At 33.9% G+C, this 17,911-nt stretch overlaps 1 protein-coding gene across 5 annotated transcripts in view; it reads right to left on the bottom strand.

Annotated features, from left to right (window-relative positions):
* Positions 1–17,911, bottom strand: part of LOC110996742 — a 72,048-nt gene that overhangs the window by 25,949 nt on the left and 28,188 nt on the right. The window lies entirely within an intron of this gene.

Genomic DNA, 17,911 nt, shown 5'->3' with positions numbered 1-17,911 from the left:
AAACTAATTATGTGAGGTGTTTAACCAGGTGCAATATTAAGACCGATTTCAAGAAAGGTTATCATAATTTTGTACAGTTTATCAAAAAAGTTTGTATTACAAAACTGCAGCGCATCAGTTGGGGATGAACAATTGAAATACAAAATACATACTACTAAGAAACTTTGCTTCTATGTTGCCGTTGCTTCCAGCCTAAGTTTGTCGTTGGAAATAAATTCTTCGCTCGAAAACTTCCCAATCCCGTCAGGTAAAATTTCCTTAACTGATTCCAAGTTTAAAAAGGGTATTAATACTTTTTATCAGGCTCACACGGGGTCACATTTCGTTAACGTTGAACAGCTGGCGGGAAGACGTGGCCAATATCCGGTCAACGATTTAACAATACTGGTACAAACATCACAATCTCAAATAGTCGAATTAAAATGGACATAAGAAATTATAACTACGAAGAAAGTATGTTATGTTAGCTGCGATATAATGTTTCTAACATTTATGATTTTATATCAGACTGTTATTACAAACATGAGTATATAATATATATCTTAGTGCATATCAGTAGTATGTAAACAGTTTTTAAACGTGACCAGTCAGTTCATGACGGTTGATTTGATATAACATTAAGAACTTAATAAAACACAATATTTATTGAATAATTATTTTGACCGAAAAAGCAAAAAGCGTGTTATCAGTAATAACACTACTTGTTTAGGAATCGAATGTTCTGAATTAGATATGAATCTTAAATGTAAATATTTCAAACATATTTATAACTTAGATTTTTATATCAGAGATAACTTTGATAATCATAGGTTATACGTAAACAACAATATGCTCATTTTATAGAGATGAATTTAAGTTTTTAAGTGTATTTATAGTTAGAATGAATAAATGTTTTAGCAATTTAGCACCCAAAATATGTTTTATAAAAGTTATAAAACTGAACTTACCACATAAAAACCAACATAAGCCATTACGAACGTCAATTTAAAACAAATTATGGGTTATTCGAAATAAATTACTCCAAAATTAGCAGTTAATTGACTCGTAATGTCAGTACATTGTATTATAATTGAATCTTAATACAACTGACGTACTTTTAAATTCACCACATGTTTGTAAAAAAAAATAACTCAAATAATGCTGCTTTTTATAGAACAGGAGTCAAACCAATAGGAGGCTCACCTAAGGCGTGCCACGAACATTGACTGGGCTAAACCCGCGATTGTTTAGGCTGGTTCCACATAGTGGTGCTTGTGCGACAAAAAGTGACCCAACTTTCCTAATCTAAGCACTCGAAACTGAAGAAAGAATGTAGAAATAAGTTGTTATAATAACCAATCAACCAAATATCTCTTATATAAAAATACAATTGTTACAAATTACGTAATGACAGTAAAATGTAATTTTACTAATGGAATAATAAAAACCAACCAAAAAACAAGTCAACTTCAACATATGATGCAATTATCTTAAAATTTTTATTCGATAATTTATAAGTACTGTGATAAGTATAAATAAACTATTGAGGTCAAAAGTTGAATTTTAATATTCATAATATTTGTGTTAGCAAGCAATGATAATTGATTATTAATGCCTGAGATTCATCTTTACAAAGTTTTTTTACTAACAATATATTTTTAGCTAATGTACAAATACTTGCACCGTTTAGATAAATATCAGTAGCAAAGCAAATAATTTTGCCTTCCTCATACTATAAGTCGTAGTCGCACTTTTTGACTTTTCGCATATTTTCCTTAGATACTATTTATGCAAGAATATTTTCTTTGTAATTTTTCCGTTCAGTACTAAAAATGAAACCTAATACAGAGTTAGACTATTTTTTAAATAACTATAATATCCGAAACAATTCCTTATGCACTCAAGCCAACCAAACAGCTGCCTTCCTTATAGATAAGGCCAATCCAAGTAATGACATTCTATAAATCATAACCATTATACAACGTTCGATGTGTGAACTGAATGATATCGTTGTAACAGCTAAGTGTCTCGAGATATTGGGAAGGCAATTTGTGATAGTTACAACCAAAGAGCATATATTAAGTTTCGTATCGCACAGCCCGGACTTACAACGACCAATATTTAAGTTTTGACTTAGAAGCGGAATATGGTTAAAAGGAGTGTTAAAAATACCCATACCGCAAAATCAACTGCATCTTGACCAATCCCATATACATACCCTCACTTTTACACCATCACACAACACAGCCAAATTAGGTATTACTTTGTTAAATGTATTGAATAATTTTTATTGGTTTTTCTCCCTTTTGTAAAATACATAAATGAAGCTTTTTGTAAATATTATGTATTTCATCATTGGCTATATTATAAGTGTAATTATTGTTTTGTAAGATTATTAAATTAATAAATAAGAACTATGAATGATTACATAAATTAAAAAATAAAATACTACAGATAAGATATGAAACAAGAGAGGTAGGCTGGTTCCCTCACGATGTTTTCCTTCACCGTACAAGCAAGTTTTCGATGCGCAGAAAGTGATGGTGGTTCAGGGATCTAACCTCAGACCTCATGGATGAGAGTCACACGCTGAAATCAACTACTGTTAAATTTAATACTAGTCAAATTTATCATACTCCAATCAACTTAACTAACCACTAAGGAACAAAATCAAATCAGGTCTTTTTCACATTTCAATAAATCTCATCCATACATTATCTCATTTATAGTCAATAAGCTGACACGTAATGTGAGTGTGAACCACGTATTGCCTACTTAAGTATGCTTTAATAGCGAAGGCGTCTTGAACCGGAGGTCTCGACTCATACAAATTAAGTCCATTGCACTTTGATGTGATAACAACCGGTATTGAAGGGAAATTAGTTTTATCTAGATCAACATTGAAACCAAGTTTACTTGCGGATTTAAGTTCAATTCTTTTTTGTAAGACTTCGCCAGACGGATTATCAGTTTAAATTCTGTATATATATCCATACCTATACTTAGTAAGATCCTTAATTTACACTAATTCAGTACAGCTAATAACAAACTTGTAATATCGTTATTTTGTCAGATGAATATTGATATTAGATATCCGAATCTCAGTAAGGCTGTTTGTCCACCACCGCCGTCACTGAGAAGGAGATGATGGCGCCAATTTAGCAATACAAACATTTAATGTGGCCATGTGTCCACCGCACGCCCGTCATCCCGGCAACCGATATTTCGAGTAGTTCTGCGAGAACTCGGCACGGTTTTACGACGGCCGATGTGCCGGCTATACAAAACACGTTTGTTATTGTCCAGACTGGTTTGCGTGTTGTTCCCACTAAAATGTAACTGCGTGCTCCAATTTCACCATTCCTCCGGCTGATAGAGGACAAATCATTGTTTTTAATTTATTTTTTATTTATTACCTAATATGTCATGTGGAACATGGTCTAATGGCAGCTCCTTACAAACGTTGTGTAAAAGTTCGTCGTGACGTCCCGGTGACGGCGGTTGTGAACAACGGCCTAAGGCTGTAAAAGTTCCAATTCAAAGTATGTAGTCGGGGCGTAATTCCCGACGCGTTAAATAGTAGCAGTGATATATAAAGTCCCTGGACACTATGGCAGGGGAGTAGAGTGAAAATTAATAAAAAAAAAGTTCCAATTTGTGTCAAGAATTCATGTCAAAGCTCCTGATTCCTGACCACGTTAACATTAACCGCTACCGAACAAAATTTATTTCTGATCTACTATGATGAAAAAGATTCGCAATTTTGAAATATATTAGTATGAACCCTAGTTATACTATCAACCACTTCTGCATTATACTCTATATTAACACTTTAAACAAGTTTGACAAGCAAAATTATTGCAGCTCTTACGTACAAGCATTAAGCACGTACAATATTATGTCACAGCTTAATCACATCACATATACACTTAACATATTCAAATGAAGGCTAATGATTAGCATTTATCATTGAAACTGGCTTCATTACTAACTAATTAAAAACGTCGACAACATATGGTACAAATTACGTAGGCGAACAATGAGTGAATCATAATCTTGGATTTACGTATAAGGTACGATGCTCTCAAGGCATAAATAGATTTGGTGCCGACGCCTGAAGTTAATTACCTGTTAGACACCAGGTCATAAATTTAGGTACCTACATATATTTACCACATATTGTACTAGTAGATAATTAGAGAGCAGTGTTGGTATTGGTGTTAGTAGCCTCGGCGTGCGACTCTCAAACTAGAGGTCGTCGGTTCGATCCCCGGCTGTGCACCAATGGACTTTCAGTCTATGTGCGAATGTAACTTTAGCTCGAATGGTGAAGGAAAGCATCGTAAGGAAACCGGCTTGCCTTATACTTAAAAGGCGACGGCATGTCCCAGGCACAGGAGGCCGATCACCTACTTGCCTATTCGATTGAAAAATGATTATACATAATCTGGGATTATACATAATCATAAACAATTGGGGGAGGCCTATGTCGACAGACAACCTGACCAAAGCGGTTGAGAATAAATTATTATTATTTTCGCTTTATAATTAGATTTAAGAATATTAGTGTTTGATAAGAATAGCATTTAAGTTAAATGGTCAGCTAACAAAGGGCTTTTTTTATTTATTTATATTTTATTTATTATATACATAATCTGAGGCCCAGACATAAAACGTTTGTACGCAACATGATTTATATTTTAGATAAATAGAGAAAAAAATACAGTTTTTTTGCTCACGCTCAATAACGCAACTAAAAGTGCGCCAGAATCAAAAACATTTCACCATTAAGATACTTTAACGGAGATCTCAATTAGAATTTCAAATGAGCTTTCATAAACGAAATTCTTAATGATTATTCATAGATCACGTAAACAAGGAACAATTCGTCCAAACTGGGTCGAATTCAAAATTTAAATGCAACTCTTTCACCTCCAAAACGAAACTTACTTCCTTAAACAGTACGGCCATATGTAAACTATATTTAGACGCACCGAAATAACACGTTTGGAGAAATTCTATTTAGACACCCCGTGCATAATGAACCAAGAAAATACAATAGTGCTTGAGACAGATTCATTGCAATGTATCTTAGTCACACCCCAGCTAACAATCAATTGTGCTCGAACCAGCTCACTTTCTCTAATTCAGTCTATGATCTAAATTTCTATCGGCTGCGGATTATTATCGGTATGAGCAATATATTAAAGCGCATTCGCGTCGTGTCTTATAAAGGTTGCACACACCGCATTGTTAGGCAACACTTTCTATTCCGTATGGGTTTACTACGGTTCTCATTAACATTAAATGCGCATATCTCACTTCAAGGCGTTTACGCTTCGAGCACCACTAATTCGACGTGAGTTAGTTCTATACGACGTATAATATCCATTGGACCAAACGTACCAGAGTCAGTTTATTGCTTTTTAGTACGTGCGCTACGCGTGACTTCTAACGAGAACCGTTTTGATTGTGCTTGTTTTTGGGTCGATAATTACCATATTGTCTGACAGATCATGCAAATTTGTATAATAAACTAGTTCATAGACCCAAATGAGTCAATCAATTTTAGTAACAGGCTTACTTTTACAGTTTTACATAATTTTATGCAAATGCAGCAAATCTGTTTAAAAATATGCAATTCCCTACTGTACTGACCTATACTGACTGTTATGTTTATTTCCGTAGTTGATTTGTACTTCAATAAAGCGGTTTATTTAATCTGTAGCACGTCAAAGTGTGTGTAATTAACATATTCACAAGCACAACGACAGTTGATCCAAGACGTAAAATATTGAATTTACCGTAACGGCAAATATTCATTGCTGCGTTTATATGCAATCTAGTAATCTCGCGTTTGTTAACAAACCTTTGTATGTGTGGTATTATATATTTTGCACCTAATGTCTACCTACCATATGTCCATGAAAAATACAAATATTATATTATAAACAATACATCGTGAGATTGTAAAGGAAGGAAGCAAAGATGGATCACGTTTCATAGGAGTCTTAATCACGAAACCTAGGTAATTGTTTCCGCCCATTAAAAAGGCGTATCATTTACAATAAATACATAATATACCACGTAGCATTGCTTAATTTTCGTTAATACAGTTTAAGGTCAGTAAATTTCTTGTTCGCTGGTGAATGAAGGTTATAACTATAAGTAGCAAACAATTATCAAGACGAAACGAAGACAAATCTATAAGAAAATCGACAAGCAATTAAATAATGAACTTTAAACCTCGTCATTCAACATCATCTATCTCATAATCGTAAGAATTCCTTTAATCTCCTGTGTCAATGGCGTGGAATGTCTACCTGTCGGCATTAAAAATTCTATCAATAAAATAAATTGGGTACCATCATTTTGAAATTGCTTCTATTTTATGATTCGAGTATTTAATAAGTGTATACCTACGTCCTGACGTAGACGTATTGACATGTACCGAGTGTGAATAACCTAAGGAGTAACACACGATAACTAAAACAACATAGATAGATGTGTACCAGTGTGGCCTAGGTTATGACTAATTAACGTGTTTAAAAGATTTTATTGAAGTTTGTTTTTATTTTAAATCAGTGACGTTAAAACCTGTTTAGGTTAGGGCCTCAGAGTTTTGTATATGTTTCACGATCAATTGTCAATCTAATAAGCTAGTAGGTGATCAGCCACCTGTACCTGACATACGCCTTTAACATTTTGGGTCTAAGGCAAGCCAGTTTCCTCACGATATTTTCCTTTACCAAGCGACATCGACCTCAGGGATTCGACCTCGATGCAGACGTCGCCACGCTGTCGTCACAAAAACCAATTTCCTAAGCATCAAAAAACGCAAATATTTTACTCTGTAAAAGCATTACTCTGTGTGTTTAGTTAGATTTAAGAATGATTTATATGATAAATCCATAGTCAATTTCTCAATAGACAAATCGCAAAAGCATGGTAAACGTTTATAAATCGATTTTTCCGTTGGTATGTTACGCAGTAGGGGACGGAAGTATCCACGGAAGTGGTGTCACGGTCTGCGCGTGCGCACCATGATGTGACGACATCATACTCGCTGGGGCTAGTGCAGCAGATTTGAAGTATACTTTGTTGACAACAAAGTAAACATTTAGTAATAGAAATTAAATATTATATACATATCTATTTTTCACGCACAACGGACCTATTAAGTGTCTAATTGCGGAAACGGAGTCCCCCACATACATACATATCTATTTACGACACACAAATATACAGTATTTACAATATTCTTAACCTACTTAATAAAAATCATAATTAAAAATTGATAAATAGAAAATTAAACCAAATCTAAAAAGTTTCTACTTAACTACCTGCTGGCAGAATTTTCATATTATCACACTCATTGTTACAGACAGACATACATGTATGAAGTATTTAGTGTCATAGTTTGAAATAAACCTAACAATTACTCAGAAATCGTTTACTAAACTAAATAGAATTTACAAACCACGAAGGCTAAGCTGTGTAAGCCTTTATCTTTTCCCGAATCAGGTAAAAACATGTAGAAATCTATTGTTAATATTTTCACAACGTTCAATCATACACAAATGACAGCACAAAGATAAAATTTGGTTGTTACCAAATAATATCTTTTGTATTTGCACAAGAGGATTTAGAAACATTTCTTAAATATTGTGTTAGACTATCTCGTTTAAAGTGTCGTATGTTATTTCAAACGGTTATGCAACAGTTGTCACATGTTATAAGATTTGTAGTGTCGCAAACTCTATACAATCTATAATATACTATTGCAAGATGAATAAAGTAGGAATGCGGAAGAGTTCTTCATAAGACTGAAGTATTTCCGAACCAATTCAACTTATGGTTCTTCAAGAAAAGAGCGCGTCAAATCATAAAAGGCCGGTAACGCATTCGCGTGCCCTCTGTCATTGAGTATCAGGACACCAATCCATGTAGATTCAATGCCACAGGTATCACTCATCACTTAACATCAGGTGAGCCTCCTGCCCGTCTCCCCCTCTTCTATATAAAAAAAGACTTAAAACAACCAAACTCAAAATCACTTTATTCATATATATTAACAAGTACACTTATGAAAGTCAACAGAAAAGATGCTAAATTGATTCTAAATTTACATTTACTACCAGTTCGCAAGACAAGGGCGTAGAGCGGGCAAGAACAGCAGGTGGAGCATATTAATCCCAAGGAATTTAAATATTCGTCAAATGTATAAAAAGCTTTATTTATTAATTAACATTTAACTAGAGCTTGAAAGCTATTCAGTGATAATTCTCCATTTTTGCTTGGGAGCTTGTTAAAACGAATAAAAATACAAAATTGTAATTATATCATTTTTAAACTACAGTAATACCCCGGACTTACGCGATAGGTGGGACTGAGCGCTATCCGCGTAAGTCGAATTCGCGTAAGTCGGGGTACAAATTTGCATATTATTACATACAAAGTATGTTTAATTGGGACTGGAGACTAAATAAAACAATAATTTAGGAAATAATTAGTATCTCATTCTAGATAATACACAAACTATATTAATAGAGTGTATAAACGCAATCTGAAGTTAGTTTGATGTAGAAGGTTTCATAAACTGTAATTACAAAGTCGTTTTCTTCTCCCGTATATCTCCTCGTAGCATCCTAGTAATTTTTTAATTCCATGTTTTGTAACAAAAATGCGCTCTTCAATGGAGTCTATGCTTTCCAAAATTGTTAACCCTTTTTCAATCGAACTGAGGGCTTCTGTCAAGTTTCCAACTGTCATTTGATCTTCCAATTGAACTGGATCCAAAGAATCATCATTGTTCATCATTGTGACTTGTTCACGCATTGATATGAGCTCATCATTTGTGACCTCCTCATTGTGTGAATCCACAAGCTCTTGAACATCATCACTATCCTACACAGTTTACATCACTACACGTCTGTGCCTGTTGTAAACTGAACGAATAATAATGCGGGCGGGGGGAGTCAGAAACAAACGCCGCCGTTTGACTTTACTCCGGCGTTCAAACAAAAAACGAATAGACGAGAAAATTAAATCGCGTAACTCCGAATTCGCGTAAGTCGAGGTAGCGTAAGTCGGGGTATTACTGTACATATATATAAAACAAAATTATTGTACCAGAAAACCAATTTTAGACGACTATACTTATAAAGAAGACGTTATTAATCAATCCACAAATAACAAAAAACATACAGAAGAAAATCGTAAAATATAGCAAGAAAATAATACTACTATAATAATATACGCAAAGAAACTTATTATAGAAACGAGTGACGTGCCAGCTACAAAAGAAAATAAAGATATTTGAACTAAATACATATTCATTTTACAAAACAATGCGCTCTCGTTGACAATTGTCTGGTTAAGTCAAGATCTTAAGTGAACGATAAGACTCCATTGTGATAAAACCAACAAGACTTAAGAAGCTAACAAACAAAATATAAATAATTTCAACATTGAACCCAAATATATACATACCTACACAAATAATGACGTCAAAATTCAAACGACTTTTTTTATAGCTATAATTTATAGGATATCTCCTTTCATCACCAGGATCAAATTTGACAAGGGACGAATGGATATTTTTGTTAAAACATAGTAATAAGTGTGGAAAAGGATTTTGTAGAATAGCGAGTTAAATCGTAAGTCTATCATAACTCAATTTCCTTACTCCAATTAATAATATACCAAACTTGCGACAGAGTCCAACGTTTGAATGGGCACGTATACTATGGATACTCGTATACATATAAGAATATGTAGGCCTTATTTATATGTGCCATAAAGATCCATTTAACTCTCAAATTTTAGATATGAAAGTGCTATTACTAGTAAAATACAAGACTCAGAGTATGCACAAAATTTACAAAAAAGTTTTTTACTAAGAACCTAAAATTTTTTGCACATTTTAGAACAGCGGTTATACAGGCAAGTCGCATGAGTAATACAGAACAAAACTACTACAGAAGAGAATCATAAAAATACAGCAAGAAAACAAAAACACAAAAAAACAATTGACGCCCTCCTTGGACACACTTGCAGAAGCCTTCTTAGTTGAAGGACCGTAATTCGAATTCGGAAATACTTCAGTTTCTTACGTGATGCAATAACATACCATCAAACATTAAATAGTAAAAGTGATTCGAAAATTGGTATCAATTTACGTCTATCACGTTATTGTATTTCGCTCAGAATTGCACGATGCTGATACGTAATATAAATTATTATTAACTTACACAACTTTTTAATTTTATACAATTTTGGAGCTCGTTCAATAACAGTTTATACCAAAATACTTCTATTTCCTTGTGCTTTTAGTAAATTTAAGGCCAGTTTTAATAACTGTATGAATAGATTATATTAAAAAAATGAATTACGCTATACATTTTTTCCATTCAGATTCCAATTATATATATATAGGCATATATATATCGGCGGTATCATTTAACATCAGGTGAGCCCGTTTGCCCTCTGTTATATAAAAAAAAGAACATTGAGTAAGCTAATTGGATTATCATTGCATTACAACTCCAAGGGCCATACTGATTACAATAAGACTCATTTTTCTCAACACGGCGTGAAAAGCATAATTCCATTACCGCCCACAACTCATAAATGGGTTAGTAGCCCGGCTTCTTTCATATTTAACTATTATAATAACTACGTAACATATTGCGTTGCTACTTGCTGTTAATGCGCGGTACTTTCTTGAATCTTTCCAAGGCGAAGGGTAATTCAGAATTCGAGATATACTTGTTCATATCAAAATAAATTATGACAAAACACATCTTTAGTATGTCAAAAATGTGGTGGTGCTTAAGTTAATACGTAATTCGCCACCGCGGCAAAAAAAACATGGTTATATGTTTACAATGGAATATAAGATAGACAGGTCACAGGTATCACTTATTCCACGTCATTAAATTTGATTGAGTTTCATACGCCTTGTTTTGTTTAAGCTATCGTGGAATGTGCTTAAAAGTATTAAGAATATCTATCACCTGCATCACACCACACACACACAAACACATTGACGTACATATTCTCATTCACGCCACACACAGCACATACTTGGTAATTTACGTATTTAAGAATTTATATTGACTTTTTCTTTCGTTAATATTTGAAACTTTTGTATATATTATGTATACCATCTTTGGCTATATGTTAAGTTTAACTGATTTTTTTATATATGATTAACGTTAGTTGTAGGGTTACGAATAAATAAATATTATGTATATGACTCAAAATAGTCACGGAATGCCCGGCCGATAGCGGTGAGTCTTTTTTATTGATAATCTAATACGAATTTCCTAACAATTTATTAAACAACTTCATCACAAAACTTTAAGTAAATTGTTACATTAAGAGTTATAAAATAAACTGAACTAGTCCAATTTACATTGAATTCGTAATTTCCACCGTAACCAAACAAGAGCAACAAATCTAGGTAAATTACTTAAAGTAGAACATTTTTTACATTTACTTACTTCATAATCTTCGTTTGTAAGCGTTCTATTCTTATATTTTGTAACAGTACAGTTGCTTACCTGTAAAAAAAACAAAAAAAAATGTTATTTATTTGTTACTGAGCTGTAATTAATAGTATTACTGTAAGATTACTGTAAGTAATATGCGCCCTAACTCAATAATTAATCCACAATCTCTTAAATTTTATTCCAGTACCAAACAGGCAACCTACAGGGTAACGATATCTTCCCCGGTAAAGCGATAGCTTCTGCAGCTTCAATCTGAAGTACCTACACCTATCCAAGATGATTTTAGTGGATTTTGACCAGGCCGTTAAAAAAAACAATTAGTTCCTTTTCAACCAACATCATCACAAGACTGTCAAGTATCATTTATTTTCGGGAGCTTAGCTACCTGCTTAGTTGGCCACATTACCAACAGAGAATCGGGACTCGACAAATTTATAACGTCGAAATCGATTTTCTATCAGTCTTATCAAGTTAAAAAAACTGTGGGTGTCAGGATCCCTACAAGACTACCCCGTCTCTCTCTTGCTACCACAGATAACAACAAACGTTTCATCTTTCTACTACTACATTTTCATTTCCCAACGTCAGTCACGAGTATAAAATTTAAACCATTATTTAGCTGCACTACTTCTCCTAATATGAAAACAAAAGTCATTGTCATAAAACGGGATGTGAATATTAACTCCAGCTAATGTAGGTCAAATTTTTCCTACATGATAGTTCAACCGATTTCAATGGATCTTTTAACTATCTAAAATTTATATTCACAGTACGACCCTATGCTAATGTGATTGTATGTGATCAATGATCAGCCTTCTGTGCTTAAATGAAGCCGTCCGTTTTTTAGGTATACGCCAGGGCGCCACAATTCTTTCACCTTTCAAGCGAATTTCTGTGCACACAGAAAGTCTTCTGTGCACACAGAAAGTCAAACGGTGAAGCCGCGATTCGAACGACATCAGGGATTAGATTTGTAACCTGCAGGCACTGATCCAACACTGTTATAGTAACAAAACTAAAAGTATAAAGCCAGAGAGTTAATGAGACAAATGCAATCACTCCAAAAAAGTGCGTTCGTACAAACTACACACGTCAAAAGTTAAACTTCTTTGTAAATTCTAAAACTAAGGTGCCCCAATAGATGATCATGTACCAGTATATGATAACTACTGCTACCAGATTCTAATACATATATTCACACTGCAAAGGGTAACATAAAAAAATAAAAAATCTGCGTTTACTACTCTCGCTCCATGCTACGTTCGCCATTGTCTCAATCGCTCTCTCCCTTTTTCTTTTATAAAAACGCTGCACATCTTCGTGACGCTAATATTATTATAATTGCGTTTCATCCATAAAAAAATTACTTTCGCGCCTAAAGAAACTAAAAACAGAGCGATGATATATTATTTTATTTAATCTGTATAGAAAAAACAACAAGGCAACAACAAGCGACAATTTTAACGTATTACAGTAGCACACAGAGTAGGTATTTCTCATTGAGGAAGAGTAACGTGACCTTCATAAAGCGAACAATGTCAGTCAAGTCAGTGAATCGAAACGTTTGGATTGTTCATATCAAAACATAATCTGTTCTGTGGTCAGGCATAAAGAATTGTAACGCGAGATTTTGTGACAATGCGGTTCTTTGAAGTCAACAAATCAAAATTTACATTAAACTCGATACTATGAGAAAATTTTATGAACCGATACAGTTTTGTTACTATACTGAATTTTAGTTTATACAATTTTGGTTTAACCTCAGTTCCAAACCGTGGTCAGAAAAGCTGTTTGCGTCAATAGTAGTGTTAAACAAAACATGTCAAATGACTGTCATTTGTCATTTTTACGATATATTCTGGTATGTAAATGAACTTTGCGAGACATCGTTGAATTTTACATAATTATTTCTATACAAAATCCTCGTATTTCTTAAATCTAGATTTTAATAAAAAACGTAAAGATACAAAAATAAAATATCACAACTGAATAAACATTAAGTCTATGGTAACTTGTCAAATGTGTTGACAACTGACAATTAGGTCGATTAACAAAAATTTTAGGTTACCGCAACGCTAGCAGGAACTACGTCGATACAATTACAAATCGTTTACGACGACATCGTTTACAACAAAATACCGGTTATATTGACCAAAACCAAAGGTACTTAATAACAACGTCATCGGCTGTTACGACTATTGGTTTTTAAGACCAAATATTATTATTTCCAAGTCGTTATAACAGATCTTGACTATACCTTTCAAGTTTTGGCACGGTAAAGATCCTCATAAAGTCGTGATTGACCTGTTTGTTATTTTTCATCCAAGTATAAAAAATCTAGCGGCGTTACAACTTTTTACTTCTGGGCATCCTATGTATGATGATTAATTTTCTGATAATTAGCCATGTTATTTATCAGCATGACACACAACGTCACTTTTTGTTTGTGTGTTTTTCATTCACCGTATAGAAAGTCCATTGGTGCAACGCCGGCGTTCGGAGTTCCGTATGAGAGTCACACCCTGAACCCTAGGCCAACACTGTACGTACAAACCACCAAACTTTTCACTACACTCACCAGGTATATAGGTTTTAAAATCTCAATTCGTTATCTACTATCGGTCGAGTGATTTGGTTAACCTATGGTGTCTGTCATGCTTGAGCGATATCCTCGCCCAATTCAATCAAACGTGACGTGATTTCGCGAACACTCCTTTGGGCTCCCTTCACAACGGAAATTATTCTCAAATCAATACTTGTAAATTGAAACACAAGGTCACCTACGTATGATTGTATTTACAAATATAGTCAGTTATAAGAACCAGTAGTACCTGTAGACGAAGAATAAGGAAATTTAAATAAAAAAACTTAGCCTGCTTTACTTAGTTGCGTCATCAGCTTCGGAGTACGGGTAAAAATTTAATGTAATCTCTTTAAATGTTTATCTTCTAATTTGGGATACACCACTAAACTGTGCATATTAATACTATATTTTTCTTACTATAAAGTAGTAGTGTTACCTTTGTTAGTATTACACAGAGCATATAAATTCAAAAAGTAGCTTACGTGACAACGTGAATGGTATACGACCGCAAGATTTCTCAATCTGAAGGCTAACATTACGCAGTTGAAATGGCACATAATGTGATTTTTATACTGCTATTAAAATACACAAAAGAATAAAAAAACTAACGCAAGCAGTATATGAGGTCATTATATCGCATATTCAAACCTATTTTGTAAGTTAATTAAAAAGCTGAAACAAATAAAAACATAGATGGACGTAATATAAGCTAGAAAATAAAAGCCAAATAAATTATAACAACAATAAAAGAAGAAAAGAACAAAAACCAATTAAGTAAGTAAACTTATATTGTAAACAGATGAATACAACAATCACCGATATGATTCAAGACGTCAAGTAAAACAAATGGGAATCAATTTCAAGGCGATAAATCAGACCTTATCAATCACAATTTGTTATCGAATACGGGAGTGCCTCGTGGCGATCTCTAGATAACAGATAGAAAGTGCCGTTAAACACCAACCGCGTTACGCCGAAGCGGCTGCGGCCACGGGCGCAAATAAGGCGAAGCGACCGCTTTGAGCAAATTAACCGGTAGAACAACGAAGAATATAAAATATTATTATCATTAATGAAGAAGTAACGACATGCTTTAGCCTGCTAAAACTACCGTCAGGCAAAATAGTAACGCACTGTAACGTTGGCAAACAGAAATTTCGCTTATATGCTGTAGTGACAAGCAAGTCACCTTTCCAAATTATGTCTTAGGCGGTCTCCCGGTATTCATAAAATTAGATTCATCTCCTCGTGTGTTTTATTATATCAAAACCGAATGCAAGGCAAAACAAACATTTCTTAACTTTAAAATACTTTTAAAATGTACTCAATGTCAGTTACGAGGTCATATACGCCTATAGACACCTGATTTCAATTTTGCGTAACGCTTTTCCCACTCACACCTACACAAGACAGATGAATAGATAATTAATTTACTTCAATTGCTAGAGTCAAATTTGGCAAACGCAACCTTCATGATCAATGAAACTGAATTGTAATTTTTTTTATTTGATATTCTTTATTACACCACGGCATCGGCACCTTGGTAGTGCATTCATCATTTATTTAATACTGTATCTGAGTGTTCAGGTTGAAAGCAGTGTTGGCCTAGTGGCATCAAACTGCGAATCTCATCCCTGAGTCCGTAGGTTAGATGCCCGGCTATGCACCATTGGTCTTACTTTCTATGTGCACATTTAACATTAGCTCTAACTGTGAGGGAAAAAAAGCGCGTGGGGAAACCAGTCAGCCTTAGACCAAAAAAAAAGATGACGGTGTGTGTCAGGCACAGGGGGCTGATCACCTTCTTGACTATTATACGGATATATAATCATGAAACAGATACAGCAAAGGCAAAGTTAAGTTAAAATGTAGTGATTTATTATATTTTATTTTTATATTTGAGCCTTCATACGATTACAGTTTGTGTAAAATAATAATTATCATGTCATGTCACAGTAGCCATAAAAAAGACACTTTTATTAACCTAAATGTTTCAAGTATAATCAGTCCCCGTCCCCACTGCCCGACATCGATCCCATCAACAATTTTATTTATTTAATAACAATCAACTCACAGTAAAATGTCGGTTCCTATCCATCACGTTTTCAAGCCATTGCTATCGCATTACACGTGCAAAACATTGCCAATATAGTTTTAATACTCATTGCGAAAGCGTCATTATGTAAATATTAAACTACACAGAATAAAAAGAAATTATGTAACATTTTCAATCATAGATTATAAATATATTTTATACGCATCGTTGATGCAGTATAAGAAGAAATCATTATTATTTCTTCTCTTTTATGCCCGGCTTAAAAAAACTCAGTAGTGCTACAACCTCTTTAGGTCTTGGCCTCAGATTTCTGACTCTGTTTCATGATCATTTTAAATCAAATATGCAAGTAGGTGATCAGTCTCCAGTGCCTGACACACGTCGTCGACTTTTTGGGTCTAAGACATGTCGGTTTCCTCACGATGTTTTCCTTCACTGTTCGAGCAAATGTTAAAGATATGCCCCGGCTTATGCTTTCATAATGAACGTCGAATAATTTTCCAATCCAAATATTTATTTATAAAAGCTTGCCAACACTGAGTGATAAATTGATAACATAACAATATATTTTATGTGACAAGCAAACTAGGTAAACAAAACACGAAGAGTTTATAAAAATAAATTGAACAAAGCAATTAAACTACAAAAACTTAGCGAAAATCGATTTTAAAGTGCTCAATATACTACAATAACTTTAAAACACATCTAAGGAAATTTCGAGAAGTGTATGTATCAAAATCGCGTTTACATAATATACATGTTCTATCTATGGAGCTCAAGCTCAATCCAAAGGCAATGTTAACTATTCATTATTAACATTAATATTGAAATAACGCCCTTTATGAAGACCGAAAACACTGTATTGAAGCTATATAACCAGGATTGGTTACGCATCAAGAAAATGTTTTCACATTTAATTTTGCGTTTATAACCGAACTACGTTTCTTTAAGCTTGGCAGGTGGGCGTCACAACAAAACAAACATTTTCCGGTAGTCGCTTTTAAAACATAAATAGTAGGTCATCCGGCGTTGAATGAAATTATTAATTTTTTACTTCCGATTTTTAGAATAGAAATTTTGAAAGTGTTACTATGAAGATTGACTTGGCTGAACAAACTGTTCTATAATACGTTTGCAATTTACCCAATAGATATTGGATTTAAGGACCATCGCTACACGTGGAATGCATTAGATAGAAAAAAAACCTTTATAACAGCCAGTGCCGAGCTTCTTACCATGAGAAATAACAAAACAGACCTTTAAGTGTTGGTCACAGATATACTTGTGTTTATATTATTATTGAAACAGAGAGCAAATAATCGTAAGGCTCATACCCGATGAGGCTCCCCTGATGTTAAGTGATACTAACGTTCAGAGACACTCACAATGCCAGAGTGTTAACGTGATACAAGTTTATTTTTTTATGTATACGTTTTATGATATTTTTTTAAGTAGACAAAAAGCCGTCGACGAAGTCTAAGGCATTCCCGGTTTTCCACAATAATTTCTCTCCCAAGTATCAAATGTGCACAAACATACATTAGTGCACAGCCGGGCTCCGAACCTCAGAGAGGGCTGAGCGCTCAAAGCACTAGGCCATACGATGGAAATATTGGTTATTCATATAATCAACCCAAGTCTCTCGTTACTCGTTTGTTACTTATACAACCCTTTACATATGATTTCACCTTTAAATCATTAATATTATTAGTATCAGTAATTTATAAAACATTTCTCCTTCACTGCTTAGTAGCTCAAAATTAAGATTCCAAATAA

The sequence above is a fragment of the Pieris rapae genome, chromosome 15 (genome assembly GCF_905147795.1).
Source record: "Pieris rapae chromosome 15, ilPieRapa1.1, whole genome shotgun sequence".
NCBI classification, from domain to species: Eukaryota; Metazoa; Arthropoda; class Insecta; order Lepidoptera; family Pieridae; genus Pieris; species Pieris rapae.
This window is presented reverse-complemented; position numbering and strand designations above follow the sequence as displayed.